The sequence below is a fragment of the Hesperophylax consimilis genome, chromosome 29 (genome assembly GCF_061612785.1).
Source record: "Hesperophylax consimilis isolate HC1 chromosome 29, BYU_Hcon_1.0, whole genome shotgun sequence".
In the NCBI taxonomy this organism is placed as follows: domain Eukaryota; kingdom Metazoa; phylum Arthropoda; class Insecta; order Trichoptera; family Limnephilidae; genus Hesperophylax; species Hesperophylax consimilis.
In genome coordinates this window covers 16,587,830-16,601,976 of record NC_142864.1, presented here as the reverse complement: position 1 = coordinate 16,601,976, position 14,147 = coordinate 16,587,830, and the positions used below count along the sequence as shown (strand labels likewise).

At 32.6% G+C, this 14,147-nt stretch overlaps 1 protein-coding gene across 1 annotated transcript in view; it reads left to right on the top strand.

Moving 5' to 3' along the window:
• Positions 1-645: 645 nt before the first annotated feature.
• The window catches only part of LOC149409921 (uncharacterized), a 230,721-nt gene continuing 217,219 nt past the window's right edge, over positions 646-14,147 (top strand). The window contains exon 1 of the mRNA XM_089649118.1: positions 646-791. The gene's annotated coding sequence lies outside the window, so the exon portion shown is untranslated. The remainder of the gene's footprint in view (positions 792-14,147) is intronic.

Here is a 14,147-nt window from a genome sequence, read left to right as displayed (position 1 = left end):
CAAATGTGATGTAGATTCACCAGTTTCCCGCTTGTACTACGAGTTTCCGGACACCCTGTATATATATCCACCTAAAAACTAATTATAAAAACATTCTAATATTATAGAACTTCCTTCTTCTTCTGGCGCTAGTAAAATTAGATTGTTAATGTTAATTTTAGTTGTAAGTTTCTACATATGTAAATATATATGTCATTAAGATAGCACTTATAGGCCTTAGTCGTAAGTCACTAGATACAAGTCTTAGATGTAACTCACTAGTTTTAAGTCAGTAGTTCTAGTATTAACTATTTAAGAAATATATTTGTACAGCGTCCTTGAGGTGATTTCTCACGAAAATGACGCTATATAAATTAGTCAAATATTATTATTACACCAGGGTGTATTTTAAACTCTACGCTGCATAATAGAAAGAGCTTTCAATGGCAACAGTGTTTTGGAAAGCAAAAACAATATAAAGTTACATTAAAAGCATTTAAAATACGTTAGTATGAACATATAAAACTTTTTCAAACTTTACCGCAAGCTAGATTCTATTAAAAAGTTTGACAACCAGTGGCCCGACAAAAACAAGTCTCAAAGAGAAAGACGACCACACAGCGGTACTCACTCAGACCAGTCCAACGCCAGTTGCCGTCAGACAGTCAGGTCGAAAGGGCGCCTGCGCACGCTCATACCGCGAACACCTCCGTCAACTACCACCACTTCCGGTCGCCATCTTGATTCCCGGAAATCAATCTAACCTGGAACGATCGGACTTCCGATCTGAGCTCCCGCCGATTTTTAAAAACGTCAGTTAATTTATTTTTAAACGATATTTTCAACAGTGTTTTTATATCATTATAAGTGTGGTTTATTTTTACAATACGTCATGTGTCCCATTTTTTTCAATTGACCCCATTTTTGGATTCCTAATAAAACATATTAAATTCTTATTATTAATTAACAAATCATATTATTATTACTAACACAAGTTTTCTAATTAAATTTTTACTACACAATTATAAGTGATTTTATAATTGTTGATAACTCATTGGATCTGGTATGTAAAAAAATCACTTTATTTTTTAATTATGCAACGATTCTGATCATAAATTGGCGAAATTATTAAAGTTGTTTTTCATCAACTTATGGAGGATAATTCTTCAGTTTTCGTATGTGAAAACGTTAGATATTTTAGTGCGTAACAAATTTAATGCGGTTTTAACGAGGATTCAAGCAATTTATTGAAGAAAATTGTAAATTTCGTGTGAATTATATGAATGTTTAGCAAAATCGTTGCGCGTAACTAAATGGTATTATATAATCCGTCCTTGAATTAATAACTATAAATTAATGTGTAAAAACATAAGACATATTGCGTTAAGCTCTCATTTATCTTATTTATTATGTGCTCAACAGGCGTAAACACCATCACTGATTATTCTTATTATTATTATTGCTATGAAGACCGTCTGCGTAGCTTCTGTAAGCAATTAGGCCATGGGGTTATTGGTCCGTCTCCCAAGTACCTCCTTATCCTTGACAGTAGTCCTGTTCATTAAATAAAACTCACCATGGTTACCATTGGGTACATGATCATATTGCCTAGTTCCACAACACGGTTTTCAACTCTCCAGGTATCTAAGCTTTTTTCCCATCAAGGCGGCACATTGGCATCATATTGGGCGTGATTTGGTGATTTGATGACTTCTCAGATCTGACGAAACAGCTGTCACAGAATATTATTATTTAAAGACGTCATGATATCTTCAATAAGTAGTTTGTATAGGTGGATAATGTTTAGAATATATTCGTAAATGGAGAATGTAAAACATTTATAAAAATAATCAGAACTGCAACGATGTCACAGTGTGTCACTCAGTAACATACGGAGAAAGGAGGTTTAGTAGAATATATATGACATGTAGGTAGATAATAGGAGTCGCAATGCGTTTTAGGCGAATCAAGTATTTGAATCACGCCATCATTTCACGAGTTGAAATAACATAAGGGTAATGAATGTGGATGAACGTGTTGTATCCCTACCCCTCTGAGGGTGTTATCGTGATAGTTAGTTAGAAATATATGAATTTAAAAATTCCTCGATTCGGACACGGGTTTAATTATTGTATGATGAAAGGCCACGTTTAACAATTATCACATAGCACTCTTTTTAGGGTGAATTGCCTAATACAAAAAAAAACAATCGATACGTTGCTCTAAATGTCTTTTGCTGGGCTTACTGACCCATCTGAATAGCCATGTACTTCCTTAACTTCCTTTTCTACATTTTCTTCACTTCAGCTTTACAACATACATCAATTATTGTGGATATCTTAGTCCCACTACTTCCGAGCTGTAGATTCGTTGATTTCTTAAACAGGAAATCTCTTTAGTATTGAATATCGAGCTGTTTGTCATTCTAACCTCTCTGCCTACCTCTACAGTGAAGTGGTTAGTTAATTTGTAAGTAACGTACAAATAAAACCGTTATTATTGATGAAATAGCGCGTTCTAATCGAATTACATTATGGCTAGACTCAAATGAAACAAGTTTTAATGTTTTTTTATTACGGTACTCTTAGAGGAGCGAGCCACGTTCTCAGTAATACTAACTGGACAATGATAAATCTATCGGTAAAGTTTTGTACATAATTATCGATAAGATCAAAAGCGATTTTTTAAGATTTGGTTAATTTTAGTGGCAATAAAATTAGTTTGTGTAAATAACTACCGCCAATAAAATCACACATTTTTCCAAAAAAAAATCACTTTTTGAATGAGAACTTTTCGAATATTGCTCTATTTCCTCTCGCCTTTTTAAAATGTACGTGCTTGGCTCCCCAGATTGTCCTATCTGAGGTCTAAAATGGGAATTCTAGATCACATATTTTTAACAAATAATACCTCTTCTTACAAACCTTATCTAAAACAGCCTCTCTTCCGTTCAACTTCTTATATCTTCAAATATAATTTAATGAAATTTACCCATTTAAATAAAAATAAACCAATAAGTCCTCTGGTATATTCTGTAAAAATGTAAAGTTTTTAAAAATTCAAATAAATGGAGTATTTCTGAACGTATACGAAAACTAAAGACTTTCTTTTATTTTAATTTCAGTAATTTCAATTCTTCTCATTAAAAAATATAAATGTTTATTCTCTCTAAGAATTCAAAGAGATTTTTTTCAATTTTTTATGGAAATTATTGATCGACGCAACGATTTTTGCAAATTACACCCCTGAAGAAGTTTTTTTTCGAAACTACTTAATATCAAATTATTGCTTATAATAATTTGCTATCCTTTGTGCTATGCATACAAAAACCTTGTCTTGTAAACATTAGTTTATCATTTCAAAAAAATAATAAAATTAAATACACAGTGATTACTTCATAATATATGCAATATTATCCTCGATATTAAAAGGTATTTAATAATGCTATATAATAAATACTTAATAGCTAAGGATACCTAAAAGATAATAACTATAAAGTTTTTCTCAAAATTAGCAATGATTTGCAAAAATTTTAGATTGTTCCATTTCATATTTGCGTTCTGACACTGCATTAGTGCAACTTGCATAAAGCTTTAAATGCATTATTTAATGTCCGTTTTCCCTTTAAGTAGCTACTTAGAGCACTTGGAACGCCCCCGACTGCTTTAAACACCCACATTTACAATTTATTCTGCAGTTCAGTATTCAAAATATCGAATAACTGCATATTTCAAACGATTCACGTCTTCAAAAACATTTTTCGTTGGATTTTAAATTGAATATTATACTGTCTCTCGTATTTGAGGAAGACTGTTTTTTTTCTTTTTTCATGTGATTGTCCAGTAATATTGATCGATAAAGTCGTATGTTAATACAATATTGACAAAATCCGTCATCTATGGTCAGTTAACGATATTTGCGATCACGGTCAGAATATGATTACGACAGTTGGTAGAGCCGATACTTTTAGCGAGGCCTCCAAGCTGTCGGTTAAGCTGTCAACATGCGAAACTTTTTGGATGTCGTTCGTTATGCAAAATAACTCGCTTAGTAGAAGTGAAGTAACTAAGCTCTTAGAATTGAAAGAAATCGTGCACACGATCCATAGACTTAATTAGTTCATCTAACATGACATCAATTGATTCCGTTCCAAATGGGAGAAACAAAAATTGTTAGTCATAACTAAATTATCTGATTTTTTAGTGTCGAAAAGTACATGCGGACTGCCAATGTTCCTATATTAAAGTTATTATTTCAATTCGACATTGTAAATTTATAAGTATTTTTTACGTAGTCATCGATGTTTAGTGATGTCAATTCGTAGACAGATACGCCAGTGTTACCAGCGTAAGTCAATTTGAATCAAAGATATTAGAAGAACGAGATGTGCTATGAGCAGTTCATACTGTGTGGAATTGTTTTGCCCAGTGTCGCCGGTTTTGTTCACCAATACTACTGCACACCTTCGCTTACGCTAAGGTATCCGCACTAATACATAGAACAGATTTCTGTGCGTACACGTCCCGATACCGTTCAAAGTACCCTAATTAGGTAGTACTCCGGCTACGGTCCGGCGGCCAACATGGCATATCTCGTTCTTCTAATATCTTTGATTTGAATTATCAATATCGGTCTGGATATCAACAGCATGACCGTGCTCCGGAAATCGGTATAAAATCGTCAGTAGTTACGCCTATTGATGCGATATGGTTATCGATTTCACTGTGCAATATCGCTGAGCCAGAGTAACAATAGCATAAACAAAACCAGCTAACGTGTATTCGGCGTTGCTGCGGTTTTATCCTTAGGATATAGACATATGCGATTGTCCACTTCTGTAGACCTTTTCAAGATATACATTTCAGTAGAACATTATTTTGATGTTTCTCAAAAGGTTAAGTCAGCGTTGGCAATGAAAGGGCCCGAAAATATTTTCACGACTTGATTAAAAAACATAAACTTTTCTCTACTTTCTATAAATATAATATGCATGCACTATATATGTAAATTTTTCGGAAGAAATTTTCCAAATTTTTTTTTATTTTTTTTATTTTTTTATTATTTAACACATGTTTACAAGTTACATTTTTAGACATTTTTTTAACTACCATACTATGCTAATGCCCGTGTTGTGGTAGTTATACATGAAATAATAATAACAATGACATAAAAGAACTAAAAAATACTTATAGTAACATAAGTATGTAAGTATAAATCATGATGAAGTAATAATAAAAATAACTTAGAAGAACTAAAAAATACTATTTTATAGAAACATAAGAAAGAATTAGAGAAAAAAAGAAAAAAAAACAAATTTAATGATAAATAAAACTAAAAACAAATATATTAAAATTAATAGTAAACTGAAACATAAAGAAAAAGTATATGTATATTTAAAAAGATACAAATAAAAATTTAAAATATTAAACATTAAGATTAAAATATAAACATAATTAATATAGATTGTTTAATGCATATAATTGTTTGTGTGCAAGTTTATTTATCTTAGGTATTATCTATAAGACAACATGTTTATGTTCAACACTTAATTTTAATTTTCGTGATATGAGACAAGTTGGAAAAGAAGTTTTTAATAATTTTTTTTTTTTTTGTGTTAGGAACTCATATAATCTTTAAAGAAAGGTCGTCCCCTTTCAAATATCCATTGATGTACACGAGCAGTAAATATGGATATAGAATTACTTGACTTTAAGTCGGTACTCAATGCATTGTATATATTAGGCGCGATGAACCAGAATTATAAAAAAATAATAAAAATAATAAAATGATTATAAAAACTACACCAAAATTCGTTGCGTAGTTTAGAAGAACTAAGCGCAAACAGACAGACGCGGATAGCCACTTTATTTTATACTATTTAGAAAAGAGATAATGATTAAAACCTTGAAAACGAACACTGGATATTATATGCTTAAGAAATTCACGTGTTGTGATTATATAATTTAAAAAAAACAAGGGGTTAGCATTATCTCGAATATTTCATCAGTCTCACAGTCACCTGTATATTTAAAAAGGCTTAACTAACCGTTTAAATAAATTTAAAAAAAAAAACCCATTGAATATGACATGTCGAAAATTAATAAATTCTAATTGCACTAAGTGCACACTTCATTTTCAAGCGTGTTTAGTCGTTCAAAACCTGTTTCATTGAAGGTTCTGGTATGATTGCAGTTTTGACCGTTCTGTGGCCATGGTCTCTAAAAGCCCATTTTAAATAGCTTCAAATCTAACCGTTTAATTTTTTAATCAATAAATAAAAGTAGTTATAATTAAATAATACTGACTATACTGTAGTACTCCGGAGGCGATATTTGTAGGACGGCCTCGGTGGTCGGATTACGGCTCTCGACTAGCAAGCGGTCGCGGGCTTAAAATGAATCTTGTAAAATCAGAATTTTTTTCAGAGTTGAAGACACTCTCAGTATCGCCCTGGTGTAAGACCACCATTAATAATTGAAACTTTGCTTGAAATGACTACCTCCGTGTTCGATAGTTAAAGCTCTCGATTGTAAAATTTTAGGGCAAGGGTTGTTTCATGCGCAAGCAAATTTTATTTAATTAATTTGTTTTATTTCACATAGTCTCACTGGATCCAGAATATTGGCAGCAGTTGGCAAACTTTGATAGTAGGATAACCATAATAAAATGACTGGTTAAAATGTACTTGCTAGTATAATGCTGTAGTTGCATTAAAATACTTGCATATAAATTAATATTTGCAATATTTGCATATGACTGTTATTTAATGCGAGTAACTAGCTTTTTGTATTGAGAACGGATACAACAATTATACCATTCTTCAACATATTCAAGCAAATCAGACTGATTTGACTTCAATTCGAACTTCATCAGAGCTGTATTGACTAATACATGTTTCTATAAATGATATTTACTGTGTATGTCTTTTAACGCGCGTTACCATAAACCATACATTTTTTACAGTTTTTGCTATGCACGTTAAAATAATTTTTAAAAAACCTCACCCCCGGATGAATTATGCTATGGTAAAAGAATATTCTCAAAAAAAGTGTTCAAATATATCTTCATGGTGACTCAATTTGTTTCGGTTTTTTCATGATAGCATCATTAAAAAAAGTATATACGATACGTGAAATTCGCAAAAATTCAAAGCGAAGTCAAATATGGAAAAATGTTTATTTTTAACATAAACTGAACACACGATTTGAATTTATGTTTGTTTTTCGTGGATTTGGATAAGAAGTGAATTGTCTAATAATTTATTGGTGATTTTTATACTTAATGCCGACCGGGTTTTGCTACAACCGTTTGCTTCTTGTTGTGTTCCCATAAACAGTTCTCCAACTCGTCGTGGAAGGAGATTGTAAATAAATGTTTCTTTGTGTAAATCAGGGATTTATTAATACTTCGCGTATTACAATGGTGACTCGATAGTCGACCTAACTAGAAGCTGGCTAAATGAGATCTGAAACAGTAAGTTTGCCTGGGAGCATTCTCACTGGCCCTGGCAACTACTGGCCACTAGTTGCCATCTTGCGGAATTCCACGCAAGCTCTATGCACTGCCCTCTATGAGTGCATCTGTGAAGCTCTTACTTCACAACACTTCTTCAAGGCAGTAAAACACTGTACTAAAATATACCTACATATTTAGCTTTCAAATAGGGTTGCAAAAAAATGGTCTGATTCTCAGTCTTCATCTTCTTTCGTATGGTGGATGGGTCAGAGGGGGACATCTAGGTCTGCGAGCCAGTCTGCCAGTAACCTCAACAATCCCGCCGGGGAATGAATGGAGCGGGCATTCGTTGACCACATGTTACACATACTGAGACACATCTTGTATCTCAGTAAAGGAGATAGTTGGAGTAGGTAGAGGATTGAGAAGTATCGGACTTTCATTTAGGTTCGTTTGGTTGTTGATGACTTATTTGAAACAAACAGAATGCACGATTTGAATGAACGTGGATTTGGATAAAATATCGATTACCTAACAATTTATTGGTGAAACAATGAAACTAAAGAAAATCACTAAGCTGAATCCTAATTTGAATATTAAACGGTATGGCAGTTATCACGATATTCAAAAGATTGTTTTTTTCATTTCGGGTGCATAAAAAAACCATAACAAATTACATCTTTAGACAAATTTTTACGTAAGTAGGTACTTGGATAGGTTTCCAATAAATGAACAATTGATAAGTTTGGATTTCGATTCGCACAATAGTTTATATAAGCCAAAACGTGACCAGGAAACGAGAATTTACAATAGACGTTTATTGTTTGCTTAAAGATGTGTTTCTGATTTATTTTTAGTTCAATACATTTGAACAATGACGGGTATTGCAAATATAGATTTGCTGAGATTATTGTGATTAATGAATTAAGCATAGATAATTCATATATTTGAAATGGATAATCCAAAAAGATCGTTATTAATATTATAAACACGATGAAGAAATACAGGGTTTTCCAATAAGAGGTGTTATTTTGATATTCAATCGTAAAAGATCAATGGTTTCGTTGCTTGTGTGGCATGTAGCGCCGTCTTGTTGAAAGTAAACGTTGTCCAGATCAATACCATCCAATTCCGGTCATAAAAAATCATTAATCATCCATTCACCGTAACTGTTGCTTCAGCCTCATTTTCGAAAAAGTAAGGTCCAATGACTCCGCCGGACCATAAACCGCACCAAACAGTGACACGTTGAAGATAAAGAGGCTTTTCAACAATAACTCTTGGATTTTTCGAGCCTAAGATGCGACAATTTTGCTTGTTGACGAAGCCACCGAGGTGGAAATGGGCCTCATCACTCAAGATGATTTGCATTTGATTCATTCAAGTGAATTTTAATAATTTCAATGCGTTGTTGAAGCATGTATTCTTCCATTTTTATTAATGGCGTAGTTTCTACTTGTCAAATGTTAAAAAATGACAGCTTCAAAAGTAACATCTACCGAAATAACGGGCTATTCAAAATAACACCTCTTATTGGAAAACCCTGTATTTAAAATAAAGCAACAACTGACTTGAATAGGCCTAGCGGATTCTTCAATAGTCACTAGTGGCTCCTATACAAATCTCAAGTTCACCCGTAATTGAATTTGGGAGCCCCACAATAGTAAATAAACCTACTTGATTCTGAGCAAAGGAGGGCAGTCTATCTGATTGTCAATTCATTGTTAGCAAGCCAATTGCTATCTTTAATGCACAGATGCACTGTGAGCATGCTGATTGTCTTCTACCGGTATTTTATTGGAGTCTGCTCTGAGGGGCTAGCAGCATTGATTCCCGGTGCACCGGTGCACTTGCGTGAAACTCGACGTACACGAGCGGAACATCTGTTCACAGTTGAGTTTGCCTTCATGAGAACGTGGAACGAATTACCGGCATCTATAGTGATTTGTTTTTGGGGTATTATGCCGTGTTTCGCCACCTCCTTCTTTAGCCAACGTTTCGGGCAGCATTTCAGTGTTCATCATCAGGGCAGATGTGTAATCTGAATGATAATGTCAGCTCTTAGAGGGTTGGAGATGGCAACACGGTATCGCATCTTCATACATAAACACAGACTTCACCACAACCTTAGATTACATATTTGCCCTGATGATATACACTGCAATGCTGTCCAAAACGTTGGCTAAAGAAGGAGGTGGCAAAACACGGCAAAATACCTGAAAAACAAATCACTATAATACTTTTGGTCGTGAAAATCTAGATCATACAAGCCTCTCTTTTTCCTCCTTCATATAATCTGGGCCTTAACAAGACCTGCCTTTATAAATCCCTTCCTACAGCCCCTACCTTAACCCAATTCACAACAATGCTCAACCGAGTAGCAATATAGCTCCCCTCCATGTCTTTATACTGTAAAGACAGGGGCGCTCTTGCGAGGTGTAACATATGTATTTTTTTTATATTTGTACTTGGGTTTTGGTACAACCGTAGCTTCTTCAAGGCAGTATAACACTACTAAAATATACAAGTAACATGTGTTATCACTATATTTAGCTTTCATATAGGGTTGCAAAAAAATGGACTGAGTCCCAATGAAGGAAATAGTTGGAGTAGGTAGAGGATTGGAAAGAGAGTGCTCTTTATTAATATGGAACAACCTAAGTATCGGACTATTATTTAGGTTGATTTGGTTGTTGATGACTTTTCCATTAATGTTTTTGACTTTTCGTAACTCTGGTGTCTTCAAGTTATCCAATCTGATCCCTTTTCTGTTTTTAGGTAGTAAACTGACCCAGGTATTTTCATAAAACGTTTCAGTTTCAATTAGATGGTTGGCAAATCCGAAAAAGCCTATTTAGACATCTTAGGTGCTGTTTGACACGGATATTAATATTACGGGACGTTTTGCCTATATAAAACACAGGACAAGGTGAATATTTACCTGAGCGGCCTAAACAGTCAACTTTATTCAGTCCACTTCCAGCTTTATGACAACAGTCAGTTCATTAAAAATTTACCTGTAAATTATTCAGTCCATGAATCCACTTTTAATGAAATAGAAAGACAAATTAAAACAGTTTCCAGCGTGTATAAAGATATTTGTTGTGCGTATAAATTTGATAAACGCACGCCTGTGACCTTTTCAGCGATACGCCTTCATGGTAGGTAAAATCAAAATCTACTAACATTTTAAAATAACTTTTCCAATAACCCATAACGACTTCTTTCCTGGGTTGGTACTGACCAGCAACAATTTGACATTTAACTTCTGATTTCTATTCGCTGTAGTGCTGGCCGATTATTATAGAATCATCTTCAACCTTGAGATTATATTTAGAAGTTGGAAGATGGGTTTTTTTAAATGTCATTATTCGGTCAATACTAAATCCCACTCACCGCAATGATGTTGGCAAATGCTTCCAAAAAGCAAAGAAACCTTAATTATTGATTGGTACAAAACAAATCTTTATTTTTATTATAAGCAATCACTTTGTGATATTTATAAAAACTGAATCACTTTTTGGTCAGTATAGTTATATAAAAACCAGACAGAGTTAATGTAATGTTTATAATATTAACACAATGAATAATAAACATAATTATGTATAAATTGAGATCCCAGGGGGTTCAGCACAGTGAAATCGATAACTTTACAATATCGACATAACTGTCGATGAGTTTATACCAATTTTCAGAGCACGGTCGCGCTGTAGATATCCAGACCGACATTGATAAATGTGATGTATGGTAATTAGGTTGAGTAGTTAATCGGTAGATGGCGGTAGACATAAAGCTTACTCCAGGGCCCGCCAGATGACACTAGTGTATAGCATGTACTAGCGATAGATATTATCCGCAAGGCAAGCATTTGCGCGCCCAGAGATTTACCTACCCTCGGGTAATGAACAATTGTAGCTAGGCAGACAGGTTATTGTAACGTAAAATAAACAGTATTATATGAACCTTTTTATTTATTTATTTATTTGTAAGAAACAAACAGCTTTTACATAATATACAATGATAAATATAAATATACAAGTTGACTAAAGTTAAGCCACAGAAGTTTATTGTGCTAAAGTTCATTGGAAATGAAGTTTTAATAACTTAAAATTAATTTTGTGTTAAAGGAAGGGGAGAGGAAGAGGAAAATAGGAAGAGGATAGGAGATGCTCCCGATACATTCCATACTCTCATATTAATAATCGATCGTGCGCATTACTTCATATCGATATTTCTTTAGGTTATTACAAAAAATGTCAGTGCTGTAAAATTTTCTATTATATTGTGCACATATACGAGAAATTGGGGAAATTTTTTCGAATATTTGTTCTACACGAGTAAATAAAATAAATCAGATTGTCGGGTTGATCTAGACGGAATGTGAAGATTTATTAAATTGGTAAGTTTTGGTGAGTCCAGACCATTATTTAGGATTTTATACAATAAGATTTGATCAAAAATTAGACGTCGTGTTTGGAGGGAGTTAAAATTATGAAATTTAATGGTATAATTCGGTAGTGTGAGTTTATTTTATAATTTATGTGCTTAATTTTTTTTTTAATTCTTTCTATTCTTTCAATATGAGCTTGGTATAAAGGAGTCTAGATCGGTGTACAGTGTTCCAAGTGATTTTACTGATTATAAGAGTGTCCAACACTTGAAGTCTGCTTAAATAAAGGCAGACATAACAATAAAGCATTATAAAATAAATCAATATTCGCTGAAAAAAATATATATGTATACAAGATATATATGTATACATATGTATACATATATATATATATATATCTTTTTACGTATATTACAATTTTGTATGTTTGTATTGAATATTTAGGACAGCAATACGTTCGATCCTTCCATCTCTGACTATCACATCTTATACATACAAGTCATAAACCTTTACAACATCATAAGCGATAATAAATTGCCTCAAAATGAGTACCTACTCAGTGAATCCATCTTCATTGAACATTTAAGTTGACCTACATACAAACATAGTTGACTGTTTCCTTTTGTGACTGGCCGACAAGAACACCGATTCGTTTTTTTTTAATACATGCTTCAAACTGCCTTTCTCTCTTTGGCTTCAACATTGGGATTCATCTGAAATACTTACTTATTCAAAGTGATATACTTACTTATTCAAAGTGATTTACTAACTTATTCTGAAATACTTACTTATTCAAAGTGATTTACTAACTTATTCTTAAATACTCACTTATTCAAAGTGATTTACATAATATTAAATTAAATACGCGATTCATCAATTTTTTTACATTCATTTTCATTGAAAGCTGTAGACTTGTAGAGCCAACTATTATTAATGAAACATATTTATCGTTATTAGCAAAATTAAGAAAAGGACGCTGGGATGGTTTATATTGGTAACTTATAATAATATATGTAAAACTAAGTATGTACAAACATCAAAAAGATCAATTGATGAACTTTGAGATTAACTAACAACCTTAGCAAAAATGAAACCAACTGATTTATCATCAGAAAACATGAAACTTCAATCAAAATAAGTTTTTTCATAATAATTTGTTATCCTTTGTGCTATATTTATACATAAAAAACATTATCATTAAGAGTATAATTTTTTTTCAAAATATTTCAATTCGTTTTAAAAAAAAAATCAACACGTAAAAAGCAAAGTTTTGTTACTATAATATATAGATGTATTTAAAATAAATATGTATGAATGGGGATTGAACCCTCCTCCCCATATTCTGATTAAAATGAGTCATCCGCTAACGCTTAAGCCAAATCTTAATTAGATGGTATCTGCGATATAAATCTAGAAATTTATATCGTATTTTGACTGCTGTTAATTTTTATAATGTCATCCATTTTAAGATTAATTCGTGTATATGCGTGAGTGCAGTCAAAAATTGATAGAATGCATTGTCATCGATAACGAGTCCATCTACTGAGTTTCAGCTCGATCTGATGTCGGGAAATGGGTTAATTTCCATTTCCAAGTTCCCTTGAATTGTTAATTTACTAGTTATATACAACAAAAAAACAGTTTTTTCGTGTTGTCAGAATAATCCTTTTTAAAAGCATATATTTGACACACAGTTTTTCCATTTTCTTATGAAAGAAGTCAAATTTTGCTTACATTTTTGTCCAAGAATACCTAGTTTGTTATATATCAATGCTTGATGATGATATAATTGCACACTTTTGAGAACTTGTTTAGTTGCAAAATGGACTCATCTTTGTTAATATCGCTAATTAACGTTTAAACGTGAAGTACCTATGGAGAGTTTTTGCAACATGTTTTAACAACTATTTTACAAATTTAAACGTTATTTTATGAAATCGTGACCACTTATTCATAATTATGAGGAATCCATCATCAAAATTACTATCATCAACTGTCTTTCTATTGCTAGATGAAGAACTCTCCAATCTGCACACGCTGGTAGCTCGTTAATGTCCTCGTTGACAGCCCTGAATTATTTGCAATTGATTTCATTCCATGTTTCTAATAGAGTCACACGAACTGAAAATATCTTTCATTGCAACAATAATGTAAACAATAATTATATTATTTTATAAGATCCCTTATATCACGAATTCACAGCTTAGATAAATCATAATATTATGTTTATACTGTACATTTGTTATGTGATTATTTTAAATTTCCAAATAGTATAAAACAAAATAATTATCGGCATATGTATGTTTGTGCGCATAATTCTTTT